The sequence below is a fragment of the Electrona antarctica genome (assembly GCF_951216825.1).
Source record: "Electrona antarctica genome assembly, contig: scaffold_86, whole genome shotgun sequence".
NCBI classification, from domain to species: domain Eukaryota; kingdom Metazoa; phylum Chordata; class Actinopteri; order Myctophiformes; family Myctophidae; genus Electrona; species Electrona antarctica.
In genome coordinates this window covers 244,791-256,199 of record NW_027637549.1, presented here as the reverse complement: position 1 = coordinate 256,199, position 11,409 = coordinate 244,791, and positions in this window count along the sequence as shown.

Below are 11,409 nucleotides of genomic sequence, written 5' to 3'. Positions count from 1 at the left end.
GTCTGTCTGTCTGTCTGCCTGTCTGTCTGTCTGCCTGACTCCTCCCCAACAGTGCATAGGGTAAATTTGATCTCCCTGTGGGTTTTTTATCAGGCACCTACCTACCTACCTACCTACCTACCTGCCTACCTGCCTACCTACCTACCTACCTACCTACCTACCTGCCTACCTACCTGCCTACCTACCTGCCTACCTACCTACCTACCTACCTACCTACCTGCCTGCCTGCCTGTCTGTCTGTCTGTCTGTCTGTCTGTCTGTCTGTCTGTCTGTCTGTAGGGAACCCCCCAAAATAACACCATTTAAAGTGGTACACCTCCCCCCAAAAAAATATAATAATAATAATAACCACATTTATAAATGTATAAATGTGTGTGTGTGTGTGTGTGTGTGTGTGTGTGTGTGTGTGTGTGTGTGTGTGTGTGTGTGTGTGTGTGTGTGTGTGTGTGTGTGTGTGTGTGCGTGCGCGTGCGTGCGTGCGTGTGTGCGCATGCGTGCGTGCGTGCGTGTTTGTGGTATTTATGTTAAATCCCACTACTGTATTAACCAATGAGTTGCAGCAACTGGTTTTCACCTCAAGGTGTCGCCAGAGCACAACATACTACAACTACAAGAAAACAGTTCAACAATCTCAGACCGTCACTATATTGATTGATTGATTGAAATATGTATTAACAGTTTGCAGAATTACAGTACATTTCAAGCACAAACTCAATACAAAGGCTGTTAACTGTGAGTGGACGACCCAATTAAGCATTACACTTGTTTACAAGAGGGTCCATCATGTTAAATTAATCAAAACATTTAGAGACGTACAAATAGACTCTTCTATATATAGACAAAGAACAGAACAGGAATTCATCATAAAGGAGGTAAAAAGGGAAAAGAAACATAGCCTATACAGTGAGGGGATTCAGATTTTACGGGAGCCAGTTTCGAATTGCAGCCGTCCGTAGGTGCCCTTTGAGAGCGGTTTTGAAGGAGTCAAGGGATTTGCATGTCTTAATGACTGTTGGTAGGGCGTTCCACATTTTGGTGGCATAGGAGCGAAAATAATTTAGTCCCTTGTTTGTGCCGAATCTGGGTTGTACATGGTTCGTTGCACTCCCTCTGGTGTTGTGGGTGTGGACTTCGTTAACATTAAGGAAGTATCTAGTGGGCAGGGGGGTGAGGCCAAGTAGGAGCCTGACCAGTTTGTGTTGGGAAGTCTGGAGCCTTGTTTTAAGGGCCTTTGAGGTGCTGTGGTACCAGGAGGTGCATGCATAGTCAAAGAAACCTTGTACGAGGGCTCCTGTTAGGGTCTTCAACGTGTTTTTGTTGGAGATCCTGTAAAGGAATCTTGTTCTTTGGTTGACTTTTTTGATTACGTTGGTGGCCATTTTATCACCGGAAAGATTAGCCTCCAGGATGGAACCTAGGTAGGTAATTTCATCTTTACGTGTGATAACATTGTCACCCACTCTAACCAAGAAGCCATTTGCCTTGCTGAGATTACTATTAGAGCCAAAGAGAATGGATTCAGTTTTTCCCAGGTGTAAAGATAGCTTGTTATCAGCGAGCCAGGTGCAGATTCTACCGAGTTCAGAGCTGAGGGCCTTTTCAACCTGCAGTCACAAGCTGAAGTCATGTCGTTAACATATATTAGGAACAGTAAAGGCCCTAGTATCACTGTATACTTGTACCCTAGTACAGTGGAGTGCAGATTCTACCGAGTTCAGAGCTGAGGGCCTTTTCAACCTGCAGTCACAAGCTGAAGTCATATCGTTAACATATATTAGGAACAGTAAAGGCCCTAGTATCACTGTATACTTGTACCCTAGTACAGTGGTCCGGGGACCCCCCCCCCCCCCCCAGGGGTCCTTGAGAGAGTTCCAGGGGGTCCGGGGACCCCCAGGGGTCCTTGAGGGAGTTCCAGGGGGTCCCCAGCTAAATGATAGTTTGGAACCAAATGGACCCTTTTGGGTCTGTAACTCTGAGTGTGCAAGTGGAACCAAATGGACCTGTTAGGGTCTTCAACACTCAGTTAAATTAACATTGATTTTACAATATAAATTGGGGATAGAAATGTCATTAAATGGGGGTCCGTAGACTAATGCATGTCAAACTGGGGGGTCCTTGAAATCAAACAGGTTGAGAATCACTGCTTGAACCGTAAACATCTTCTCTCATGGGGGTCCCTGTCATATCTCTTCAAATCGGGATCCCTGGTATATCTCTTCAAATGGGGGTCCCTGGCATATCTCTTCTTATGGGGGTCCCTGGCATATCTCTTCTAATGGGGGTCCCTGGCATATCTCTTCTAATGGGGGTCCCTGGCATATCTCTTCAAATCAGGATCCCTGGCATATCTCTTCAAATGGGGGTCCCTGGCATATCTCTTCTAATGGGGGTCCCTGGCATATCTCTTCAAATGGGGGTCCCTGGCATATCTCTTCTAATGGGGGTCCCTGGCATATCTCTTCAAATGAGGGTCCCTGGCATATCTCTTCAAATGGGGGTCCCTGGCATATCTCTTCAAATGAGGGTCCCTGGCATATCTCTTCTAATGGGGGTCCCTGGCACATTTCTTCAAATGGGGGTCCCTGTCATATCTTTTCAAATGGGGGTCCCTGGCATATCTCTTCAAATGAGGGTCCCTGGCATATTTCTTCAAATGGGGGTCCCTGGCATATCTCTTCTAATGGGGGTCCCTGGCACATTTCTTCAAATGGGGGTCCCTGGCACATCTTTTCAAATGGGGGTCCCTGGCATATCTCTTCAAATGAGGGTCCCTGGCATATCTCTTCTAATGGGGGTCCCTGGCATATCTCTTCTAATGGGGGTCCCTGGCATATCTCTTCTAATGGGGGTCCCTGGCATATCTCTTCTAATGGGGGGTCCGCGGGGCTAATTAGTGTCAATTTGGGGGTCCTTGACATGAAAGGGTTTGGGAACCACTGTTTCAGAGAAGGGATATGGGCTCCCCTAAACCCCTTAACCCTAAACCCCTTAACCCTAAACCCCTTATCCCTAAACCCCTTACCCCTAAACCCCTTATCCCTAAACCCCTTAACCCTAAACCCCTTAACCCTAAACCCCTTATCCCTAAACCCCTTACCCCTTAACCCTAAACCCCTTATCTCTAAACCCCTTATCCCTTATCCCTAAACCCCTTATCCCTAAACCCCTAAACCCCTTAACCCTAAACCCCTTATCCCTAAACCCCTTATAAACCCCTTATCCCTAAACTAAACCCCTTATCCCTAAACCCCTTATCCCTAAACTAAACCCCTTATCCCTAAACCCCTTATCCCTAAACCCCTTATAAACCCCTTATCCCTAAACCCCTTATAAACCTCTTATCCCTAAACCCCTTATCCCTAAACTTCTTATCCCTAAACCCCTTATCCCTAAACCCCTTAACCCTAAACCCCTTATCCCTAAACTTCTTTGCCTTTTTTTACTATTTTGCTAAACATTTTTGAATAGTTTGAATAGTTTTTGAATAGTTCAAATGGCCAGTCTACAAGCTCACAACGTGTCAATGTAGATTTCTGTCTTTCTACTATTTCTGTCTTTCTGTCTGTTTTTCTACTATTTCTGTTTTTCTTTGTTTGTTCCTAAACCCTGGACCAATCTGTCCTCTTGATCTGAAACAAAGGGCTAGCAGGATATACAATCACCATTAGGCTAAGCAATCAGCCCCTTTTTGGACTTCGCATAATCCTGTGTTAATAGCTCCTAGGCATATAAATAGCACTGCTATATATATGCCTCAGATCAAACAACACTCTGACCAGCGGTGTGACACCTTTTCGGTCACTCACTCTGTCTGTCTCTCTTGTAATAACATCTACATCTGTTTATTGTTCATTTTCTTCGGACACTCTCTTTTAATAACATCTACATCTGTTTATCGTTCACTCCTTCGGTCACTCACTCTTTCTGTTTGTCTGTCTCTTTAAAACTTCTCTGAGCTCTCTTAGTTCCTTTCCTCTCCTCCCGTCTGTCTTCCCTGTGCCCCCACGCTATACTCTGGCTCACGACTGGTTAAATCTCCATCCTCATCGAACAAACTCTCACAGGCTATCTAGTATAGCCTAGTGCCAAAGCTAAAGACCCGGACATCCAGAGACACATCAAGCGAAGAAAAACCACCTCCCAGGGTTTTGTATCAACCTTTTGTATCATCCTTTTTCACTACATATTATTGTCATTACTATTATTGTTATTATTATTATTATTATTTGTAATTATTAGTATTATTATTATTATTATCATTATTACTACGGTTTTTGTTCTATTATTATTACTACCACTATATATATATATATCACCTATTTTTTCTCTGTACAATGTGTTTTCCCACCATCCCCATACTTTCCCCCTCATGCCGTCCTAGTCACTACTTCCCCCGTCTCAGAAATCCCTCAAATCTCATCTATCCAGCTCGTTCACCCAGTCACCACATGGTGGTGGAGGGAGGCCTCTGGAACTGCCACGCAGCTACCAAAAAGAAAATGCCTGAATTCATTTCAGGCCACGCCTCCCTCAAGTCTCTGCATTTCCTTGCTCTGACTGAAACCTGGATTACCCCAGACAACTCTGCAACCCCGGCCGCCCTCTCTGTTTCCCACAAGTTTACCCACACCCCTCGCCCAACAGGTGCAGGGGGTGGCACAGGACTACTAATGTCCCCCAAATGGAATTTCCGTGTCTTAAATCTCTCTCACCTTTCTCTGTCCACATTTGAATTCCATGCTATCTCAATATCACAACCAGTCCCCCTCACCCTCATTGTGCTCTATCGCCCCCCAGGAACTCTTGGGAACTTCCTGGAAGAACTAGATTCCCTGATTAGTTCATTTCCGGAAGATGGCACCCCCCTGATCCTACTGGGCGATTTCAACCTACCTACAGCAGAGAAGTATCTTCCCGTTACATCCCTTCTGGCCTCATTTGACCTCTCACTATCTCCCTCCCCTCCCACTCACAAGGCTGGTAATGTTTTGGACCTTGTGTTCTCCAGAGCCTGCTCTCCCTCTACACTCTCTGTTACTCCGTTAATTAGGTCTGACCACCACTTCATAGCCTTCTCCCTCTCTCTCTCCACCCTCCCGCCTAAACCCACTAACCCTCCTAACGTCACCACCCGACGCAATCTCAAATCCCTAAACCCCTCCTCCCTCTCATCCTCTATTCTCTCCTCTCTACCCTCCCTGGAGTCCTTCCTCTCTCTCTCACCTGACTCTGCAACCTCATCCTTCCTCTCCTCTATCTCATCTGCATTCGACCAACACTGCCCGCTCTCATCCAGGCCAGCTCGCTCATGTCCACCGGCTCCCTGGTTATCTGAAACTCTCAGATCTGAACGAACGCAGCCGAAAGGAAATGGCGCAAGACAAAGCTACCTGATGACCTATCCCACTTTCACTCACTCCTCTCTGCCTTCTCCCTCTCACTAACCACTGCTAAAACCTCTTTCTACCACACCAAAATCCAATCCTGTACTTCTAACCCAAGGAAGCTCTTCTCCACTTTCTCCTCCCTCCTTAAGCCCCCTCCCCCCACCCAACCTTCATCCCTCACTGCTGATGTTTTTGTCAACTACTTCGAGAAGAAGGTTGACGATATCAGCAGCTCCTTCCCCCCCCTCCCCCATAAAGTGGCATCTGACTCAACCAACACTAACCCCAACACACCATGCATGTCCTCCTTCTCTCCTCTTTCCCCAGACGAGGTCCTACAACTAGTGACTTCCACTAGACCTACCACCTGTCCTCTAGACCCTGTCCCGTCTCCAATCTTCCAGACCATCGCACCTGATCTGCTCCCCTTCATCACCTCCATCATCAACACCTCAGTAACCTCAGGCTGCGTCCCATCTGCCCTCAAGTCAGCCAGAGTAACACCACTCCTCAAGAAACCAACCCTTGACCCCTCAGATGTCAAGAACTACAGACCAGTATCACTCCTTTCATTTCTATCAAAAAGCATTGAACGTGTTGTCTCCAACCAGCTCTCTCTCCATCTCTCACATAACAACCTGCTAGATCCCAACCAGTCCGGATTCAAAAAGGCCCACTCCACAGAAACTGCCCTGCTGGCAGTCACAGAAGCACTACATGCTGCCCAGGCTGCTTCCCACTCTGCAGTCCTGATTCTCCTAGACCTATCAGCAGCATTTGACACAGTGAACCACCAGCTGCTCCTAGACACCCTAGCGGATCTAGGCATCGGCGGGACGGCACTAAAGTGGTTCTCCTCTTACCTCACCGACCGGACCTACCAGGTCTCCTGGAAAGGTCTGTTATCATCCCCCCGAACCCTCCAAACTGGGGTCCCACAGGGATCTGTACTTGGTCCCCTCCTTTTCTCACTGTACACTAAATCCCTTGGCACTATCATCTCTGCTCACAATATATCCTATCACTGTTATGCCGATGACACACAACTGTTTCTATCCTTCCCCCCCTCTGCCACCCAGGTGGAAGAGCGCATCACTGCTTGCCTGGCTGACATCTCACAGTGGATGTCCTCCAACCACCTCAAGCTGAACCCAGACAAGACTGAGCTTCTCTTCTTCCCAGCTAAGTCCTGCCCGATGCGGGAGCTAACTATTTCCGTAGACAACGCCCTGGTAACGTCTGTCCCAACAGCCAGGAACCTTGGTGTTGTCCTGGACAGTCAGCTCTCGTTCAAAACTCACATCACAGCTGTCACTCGATCCTGTAGGTTCACACTCTATAACATACGACGAATTAGACCGTTCCTCACCCAGGAATCATCCCAGCTCCTAATCCAGACAACAGTCCTGTCAAAACTTGACTATTGTAACTCTCTCCTTACTGGCCTACCGGCATGTGCACTGAAGCCTCTCCAACTGATCCAAAATGCCGCAGCTCGCTTGGTCTTCAACCAGCCAAAATTCTCACATGTCTCCCCCCTGCTCCGCTCCCTGCACTGGCTCCCGGTTGCTGCCCGCACAGAATACAAAACTCTGATGTTGGCATTTAAAGCAACCAAAGGTATGGCTCCCCCATATCTTGCCAGCATGATTGAACCCTACAAACCCTCCCGCGCAGTCAGATCAGCCAACGCAGGGAAGCTGGAAGTACCCTCACTAAAAACGCCGGGACAACGCTCCACACGTCCCAAACTCTTCTCCCTTCTGGCCCCAAAACTGTGGAATGCACTTCCCGTTGCAATCAGAACTTCAGCATCACTCCCGATCTTCCGCCGTAGTCTGAAAACCCACCTTTTCAGACTCCATCATGGCCCGTAGCACTTACCCTACCCCCCTTAGACAGCACTTCTTAGACTTATATAGCATTTGAAACAGACTTATAGCATGTCATGTAGACAGCACAATAAGTGCATTGTATGTAGTCATAGCACTTCATAGTATATATGTACAGCATAGTATAGCATATATGTGTAGTTTATATGTTTAGTGTCATTATATAGATATGTTCTAGTTATAGTTTATATGTATAGTGTCATTATATAGATATGTTCTAGTCACGTTCTTAGCTTACGCAATACGCATGTTTCGCGATAAATGCATTTTTACATATGTGATGTATTCCCATGCTTTTTGTTCTTGCTTATTGTAAGTCGCTCTGGATTAAGGGCGTCTGCTAAATGCCTAAATTGTAAATTGTAAATCGGCTAGTTGAACTATTCAAAAATGTTTTCAAAATAGTAAAAAAAGGCAAAGAAGTTTAGGGATAAGGGGTTTAGCGGTGACGAAAAGGGAGCCCAATATGTACACAGATTCACAGGAGAGCAGAAATTATGCAAAACTATTTTATTTACAAAACAAATGGCACGGTGGGACTGCGTTGAGCGTTTTTACAACATGCACAGTCCAGACAATCACCATCATCACCATCATCACCATCATCATCATCACCACCATCATCATCATCACCACCATCATCATCACCATCACCATCACCATCATCACCATCATCCTCAAACCCCCCTAAACAGTTCCAGTCGAACAGCAGACATTAGTTCACCGCTCAGGAAATCCAGGAAATCAGCCACGAAAAACAAATATTGTTGGACAGAAACAGTGTTGCTGCTATAAGGCCATCTTCAACCCATTTTGACCTGAGATCAGATTCTAAAAATGACTTCTACATCCTGACAGTTTTCTGAAAAAGCTATGTTTCTATGTCAGTCGTTCTTTGACTCGGTGCCGCGGCCCGCGCTACGAGCTTGTAGATCTGCTATTTTCACAAAATCGTGAAAAGGTGTCGCAAATCTTTGAATATATATTATTTCAGAGTGAACGTTTTTAACTCAAATCTTTGAATATATATTATTTCAGAGTGAATGTTTTTAACTCAAATCTTTGAATATATATTATTTCAGGGGGGGTCCCTGGAACAACATATTTTCAGATGTGGGTCGGTGGCCAATTATATATATTTTGGGGGTCCTTGACATGAAAATGTCTGAGAACGACTGTCGACTGTTTTCAGAAAACTGTCGTTGTAGAACCTGTTGAAGGTCAAAATGGGTTCAGCCATCGTTTCTAATCGATTACTTTTTCGATTAATAATAGAGTAATCGAGAAGCAAATAAAAAAAAGAGGAAAAAAAATGAAAAGGCTGTTCCAATGAACCGATTACTAATTATTCAGTTCGTCAGTCAAACAAAAGATTTCATTTGTTTTTGCGTTTACAATTTCTGCGTAATATAAACAGCATGCCCCAAAACATGGGGTCGATTTATTTTACTAAATTATCAATTGTTTTAATTTCTTCTGATCGATTAAAGGCATTCCATGTAACAGCGTCGTGTGTTTACATGAAACAATTAAAATACATTTGTTTTAACCCATTCTGGACGGGAACCCCTTTTGGTGTTTTAACTAAGCATTATGTTATACTTTAGCTACTTAAAAAGTAGCAGATCTACAAGCTCATAGCGTGCCACCGAGTGGTGCGCTACGAGCTTGTAGGTCTGCTATTTTTGGATATATATATATATATTCTTTCAGAAGACTTTTTGAAGACAGAGGCCTAAATTTAACCCATGGTTTCCCTCTACTGTACCTCTACTGTACCTATACTGTACCTCTACTGTACCTCTACTGTACATACAGTAGTGTGTTTACACCCCCCCCCCCCCCCCCCCCCCTAAAAACAAAACAAAAACAACAACAAAAGAAAACAAAAAGAAAGGGTCCCACCGTCTAAAATCATGAATTTGTTTTGATTTGAAAACACAAGGCGAACGTACACCTGTATGGTCCGGCCAGCACTGCGTACAAAGAGGAGTTAACGGGCAATTATGGACACTGGATTTTGCCCGTAAACCTCAAGTTTAGCAGCATATACAGTTAATATACGGTAATATACAGGTGTGATGGTACAATTCTGGAGTTTACCGGAGTTTGTTGGAAAGTTTAACGGTTTCCTGTAATATACACATCCGTATTCCATGCTTGTTGCGCAGTGCAGGCTTCTGATGTACAGCATGGTGTACAGTATGGTGTACAGCATGGTGTACAGTATGGTGTACAGTACGGTGTACAGCATGGTGTACAGCATGGTGTACAGCACGGTGTACAGTATGGTGTACAGCATGGTGTACAGTACGGTGTACAGCATGGTGTACAGTATGGTGTACAGCACGGTGTACAGCATGGTGTACAGTATGGTGTACAGCATGGTGTACAGCACGGTGTACAGTATGGTGTACAGTATGGTGTACAGCATGGTGTACAGTATGGTGTACAGCATGGTGTACAGTACGGTGTACAGCACGGTGTACAGCATGGTGTACAGCATGGTGTACAGTACGGTGTACAGAACAGTGTACAGTATGGTGTACAGCATGGTGTACAGAATGGTGTACAGCATGGTGTACAGCATGGTGTACAGCATGGTGTACAGTACAGTGTACAGCATGGTGTACAGCATGGTGTACAGTACGGTGTACAGCATGGTGTACAGTATGGTGTACAGTATGGTCCAGCCAGGCTTCTGCGGTCAGTTTGAGTATTTTTTGTCAGGTGAGACGAGATGTACAACAGGCCCGTTTATTATCAGCGACCTGGTCATGATTGGCTGCCCCCTAAGCCAATGGGAGTCCGACACCACACTGCCTAAGCCAATGGGAGTCTGACCCCACACTGCCTAAGCCAATGGGAGTCCGACCCCACACTGCCTAAGCCAATGGGAGTCTGACCCCCACACTGCCTAAGCCAATGGGAATCCGACCCCACACTGCCTAAGCCAATGGGAATCCGACCCCACACTGCCTAAGCCAATGGGAGTGCCTCCTAAACTAATGATAGCCAATGGTTACAGGGAGTGTGTGCAGGGGGGCGGGGCTACAGCAGGCGCCGGGCCCAGGAAGGAAGTGAGACCAGTGGCCGTGACATCACAGCCGCGGCCGTGACATCACAGCCGTGGCTGTGACATCACAGACAATTTGAAACACTAAAATATCTAAAAGTAAAAACACATTTTAGCCACACATAAAACCATTAAAATGAGATCTGGTTGCAAAATGGGTGAAGTTGCGCTTTAACGGACACTCTAGTGCTAGAGGGGTGAAGGGATGGGGTCTCTAGACCTCTATGGAGGTCTGGGGTCTCTAGACCTCTATAGAGGCCTCTATAGAGGTCTGGGGTCTCTAGACCTCTATAGAGGTCTGGGGTCTCTAGACCTCTATGGAGGCCTCTATAGAGGTCTGGGGTCTCTAGACCTCTATGGAGGCCTCTATAGAGGTCTGGGGTCTCTAGACCTCTAGAGGTCTGGGGTCTCTAGACTTCTATGGAGGTCTGGGGTGTGGGGTCTCTAGACCTCTATAGAGGCCTCTATAGAGGTCTGGAGTCTCTAGACCTCTATGGAGGCCTCTATAGAGGTCTGGGGTCTCTAGACCTCTATGGAGGCCTCTATAGAGGTCTGGGGTGTGGGGTCTCTAGACCTCTATGGAGGCCTCTATAGAGGTCTGGGGTGTGGGGTCTCTAGACCTCTATAGAGGCCTCTATAGAGGTCTGGGGTCTCTAGACCTCTATAGAGGCCTCTATAGAGGTCTGGGGTGTGGAGTCTCTAGACCTCTATAGAGGCCTCTATAGAGGTCTGGGGTGTGGGGTCTCTAGACCTCTAGAGGTCTGGGGTGTGGGGTCTCTAGACCTCTAGAGGTCTGGGGTGTGGGGTCTCTAGACCTCTAGAGGTCTGGGGTGTGGGGTCTCTAGACCTCTATGGAGGCCTCTATAGAGGTCTGGGGTGTGGGGTCTCTAGACCTCTAGAGGTCTGGGGTGTGGGGTCTCTAGACCTCTATGGAGGCCTCTATAGAGGTCTGGGGTCTCTAAACCTCTATAGAGGTCTGGGGTGTGGGGTCTCTAGACCTCTATGGAGGCCTCTATAGAGGTCTGGGGTCTCTAGACCTCTATGGGTCTCTATA